Source organism: Pan paniscus, chromosome X, assembly GCF_029289425.2.
Source record: "Pan paniscus chromosome X, NHGRI_mPanPan1-v2.0_pri, whole genome shotgun sequence".
Classification (NCBI taxonomy): domain Eukaryota; kingdom Metazoa; phylum Chordata; class Mammalia; order Primates; family Hominidae; genus Pan; species Pan paniscus.
The window spans coordinates 136,265,705-136,269,570 of record NC_073272.2 but is presented as its reverse complement, the minus strand read 5'-3'; the positions used below and the strand labels follow the sequence as shown (position 1 = coordinate 136,269,570).

At 45.7% G+C, this 3,866-nt stretch overlaps 1 pseudogene; it reads right to left on the bottom strand.

Moving 5' to 3' along the window:
- Positions 1-2,932: 2,932 nt before the first annotated feature.
- LOC100974289 (ras-related protein Rab-28-like) lies at positions 2,933-3,811 on the bottom strand (annotated as a pseudogene).
- Between the last annotated feature and the right edge of the window lie 55 nt (positions 3,812-3,866).

Genomic DNA, 3,866 nt, shown 5'->3' with positions numbered 1-3,866 from the left:
AGACTGAGGCCGGAGGATTGCTTGAGCCTATTAAGCCTGCAGTAAGCTATGATCACACCACTGTACTCCAGCCTGGGTGACAGAGCGAGACCCTGTCTCATAAAACAAATAAAACCATTTTTTTTCCACCACAAAAATGAGCATGAAAAAGATTTTAAAAATTGAACTGTAACACACAGAAAAGTAAACAAAGCAACTTCCATTTCTGGAAATGATGGAATAATCGATACTGCACCTACTCTCTCCCCATAAACAACTGTAAAACTAACCAACATATAATGAGGCAACTATTTTGAGACATTGCACAATAAGTACTCTAGGAGAACAATCCTTGAGAAAAGAAAGCCACACGAGGAGAGCCCCATGTTCACTCAGTTCTCTGACTAGGGGCAGTTTTCGTATTGTAGCACAGGAAGGTGAAGTTCAAACACAGCACACTGTTCTCACTGGACAAAGGAAGCAAAGATCACAGTTTGGGTTTTGAAGAGGAAGGACATAGACAGTGTCCCCCGGATGTTGGTGTGGGTGTTCCCTGTGGGTCTTTTTAAAAGATTTTATTTTTGAGATGGAGTCTCACTCTGTTGTCCAGGCTGGAGTGCAGTGTTGTGATCTCGGCTCATTGCAACCTCTGCCTCCCAGGTTCAAGTGATTCTCCTGCCTCAGCCTTTCAAGTAGCTGGGACTACAGGCGTCCGCCACCATGCCCAGCTAATTTTTGTATTTTTAGTAGAGATGGGGTTTTGCCATGTTGGCCAGGCTGGTCTTGAATTCCTGACCTCAGGTGATCCACCCACCTCGGCCTCCCAAAGTATCGAGATTACAGGCATGAGCCACCATGCCCGGCCCCTGTGGGTCTTTTCAGAAAATTTAAATTTGTGAGAGAAAAACATCTGAACATCAGGTACAGTCTGATCTACAAAGATTCAACAGTATTTCACTGCCCAGGTGTGGTAGCTCACATCTATACTACCAGCACTTTGGGAGGCCAAGGCAGAAGGATCACTTGAGGCCAAGAGTTTGAGACCAGCCCTTGAAACATAGTGAGATCCCATCTCTACAAAAAAATTTAAAAATTAGCTGGTGTGGAGGTACATGCCTGTAGTTCCAGCTACTTGGGAGGCTGAGGTGGGAGGATTGCCTGAGCCTGGGAGTTCGAGGCTGCAGTGAGTGTGGTTGTGGCTCTGCACTCCAGCCTGGGTGACAGAGGGAGACCCTGTCTCAAAAACAAAAAACCCGAAAAAATAAAAAAACAAACCCACCACCACAACAGACAGACCCCCAAAACAAAAAAAACCTGTCATAACTCATTCCTGGACTACTCTTACGTAGTTTGCAGGAGAAATTCCAGGTGGAGCATCAGCTGAACATTTATCTAAATTCATAAAGTCATGTAAACTGAGTATTACACAATACATCATGACTACAAACTACAAAATAGGCAATTTAGGCCCCTTTTTATTTATTCATTTATTTATTTATTTTGAGACGGAATTTTGCTCGTCACCCAGACTAGAATGCAATGGCACAATCTCAGCTCACTGCAACCTCCACCTCCCGGGTTCAAGCCATTCTCCTGCCTCAGCCTCCTGAATAGCTGGGATTACGGGCGTCTGCCACTATGCCCGGCTAATTTTTTTGTATTTTTAGTAGAGACAGGGTTTCACCATGTTGGCCAGACTGGTCTCGAACTTCTGACCTCAGGTGATCCACCTGCCTCAGCCTCCCAATATGCTGGGATTACAGATGTGAGCCACTGTGCCCGGCCAGGCTCCTTTTTAAAAATGAAAAAAAATTTCTATTACAGGCTTATTTTGAGCATTTTCAGTTAGATGATAGCTTTATTTTTACTCGCCATTGATAGCAACAGAAAACCTTCTCAAGTATCTATAGGCAAAATATGTTACTTATGTGAGTTCACATGAGATAATGAAACCACTGTGACAAGATCCTGGCTGATGATCAAGACTTGGATACTTTTCATATTTAAAACATTTACAGCAGGGAGCCGGGCGTGGTGGCTCACGCCTGTAGTCCCAGCACTTTGGGAGGCTGAGGCGGGCGGATCACAATGTCAGGAGATCAAGACCATCCTGGCTAATACGGTGAAACCCCGTCTCTACTAAAAATACAAAAATTAGCTGGGCGTGGTGGCGGGTGCCTGTAGCCCAGCTACTCGGGAGGCTGAGGCAGGAGAATGGCGTGAACCCGGGAGGCGGAGCTTGCAGTAAGCCGAGATCGCGCCACTGCACTCCAGCCTGGGCGACAGAGCGAGACTCCGTCTCAAAAAAAAAAAAAAAAAAAAAAAAAATTTACATCAGGGAGAAAAGCAAGAACATACAGAGAAGCAACACCATTTTTTTTCTTTTCTTTTTTTTTTTTTTCCAGATGGAGTTTCACTCTTGTTGCCCAGGCTGGAGTGCAATGGCGTGATCTCGGCTGGCTGCAACCTTCACCTCCCGGGTTCAAGCGATTCTCCTGCCTCAGCCTCCCGAGTAGCTGGGATTACAGGTGTGCGCTACCATGCCCGGCTAATTTTTTGTATTTTTAGTAGAGACGGGGTTTCACCATATTGGTCAGGCTGGTCTCAAACTCCTGACCTCAGGTTATCCCCCCACCTCGGCCTCCCAAAGTGCTGGGATTACAGGCATGAGCCACCGCGCCCGGCCGGACACCATTCTTTTTCAGTGAAACAGTCTGATTCCAGAGAATGAGACTTCCAGTTTGAATGCAAAGTGTGTGGTCCCAAAGTTGAATTCTTTTGAACCCAAGTACATGCCTGCGGTTGGGAGGAACACTTAAAGATGAAGCAAGTTCGGAGGAAAGTGTTAACTGAACTACAGAGATGGTCACTGATAAAACAAGTTCTTAGAAGTTCTCAGACACACCCAGAGGTGAAGGGCAGCCAAAACCATCAACACAATGGAAAAATGAGCTCACCCAACTGCACACACAGAGCTTCTAGAAGGGTTAACAGCTCTTGCCATAGGTTCCTGGTTGTAGTTTACAATATCTGCCTTTACCACCCTCTGTGACTGTTCTATTTCTGCTTTGTTTAATTTGATTCCAAGGATTTCAGCAACAACTTTTTGAAAACACAGGAAGACAGAGTCTCTTGCCTTGGCTGAAACAAAGTGGCTATTAAAACCATTTTCCTGGCAAAACCGTAAGTGTTTTTCAGGTTTTACTGTTCGATTATGCTCCAAATCAATTTTATTGCCCACTAAGGTAACCAGTGGCTGAGTTTCTGACTCTTCACTCACTTTCTTCACTAATCTTCTAAAAATTCTCAAAGCTTTGATAACTCATAATACCATATACCAAGATGATTTCCTGTGCTCCATAGATGGATCTGTCCAACATTTTGCTTCCTATTGTCTGGCCTCCTGTATCCCAAACTAGAGAGTAACATTCAAGTTTCCTGGCAATGTTATCCTTCTCAAAAGAAATCCAGTCCTATAGTTTGTACTGGTTCCTGAAAGTTTTTTGAGCAAAATCTGTAGCTAAGGAGGTCTTCCGGGAGGTGCTGTTCCCTAGCACGATGATTTTCAGTGCTGGTCCTGGCTCTCTTCGTTAGAGTCCTACATGATGTCCCAGGAACCATGCCCGCCCCGCTCCCCCAGGTGGAGGGAGGAGGGGAAGGAGAAGGTCTCCAGGGGTGAGGGAGGAAGAAGGGAGGGTAGTGGGGACAGTACCTCACTTGTCTGCTCGATGTCAGCAGTGGCTGGAGAATCTCTCGCCAGGTGCCATCTTGCCAATCTCTTCTCCCTCTGCCCTCTGTGGGTCTTTTGTTGAGGGCTGGGCTGTACATGCATAGTATGAGATTCTGTGAGGCCTAGAAAAGAGCAGCTGCTATGAGGTTGAAAGAAG